The sequence below is a fragment of the Penaeus monodon genome, chromosome 39, assembly GCF_015228065.2.
Source record: "Penaeus monodon isolate SGIC_2016 chromosome 39, NSTDA_Pmon_1, whole genome shotgun sequence".
Lineage (NCBI taxonomy): Eukaryota > Metazoa > Arthropoda > Malacostraca > Decapoda > Penaeidae > Penaeus > Penaeus monodon.
In genome coordinates this window covers 33787167-33787581 of record NC_051424.1, presented here as the reverse complement: position 1 = coordinate 33787581, position 415 = coordinate 33787167, and positions in this window count along the sequence as shown.

Genomic DNA, 415 nt, shown 5'->3' with positions numbered 1-415 from the left:
AGTCATATAAATCGATGTAAGATAGAGCCTTAACTCACGCAAACTCGCATCAATACAGTGAAGCCAGGAACCGACATGACCCCACGACAGCGCGAAGACCATATATAGCACTGCTTAAACTGGATAGACTCTAACAAGAGGTATCGCCTACTCAGTAGAACCAGAAGCTAGGACTGCGAAAAGAGTACTGTCTGGCCCCCATGATCAAGGGAGACCTGAATCCCAGCAGAGAACATGAGAATAAAGCCTCCCATACTAACCTGACTTTGCATAGAGATACCAGAAATGAAGAACATACTGAGCCCTCTAAGACCGTAACCAGCAGCTACCAACCGACAACCCTCCTTAAGCAGCTGAGAGAAATACAGCCACAGATTACGAGAGATATAAAAACACTAAAACGCATCAGCAGACA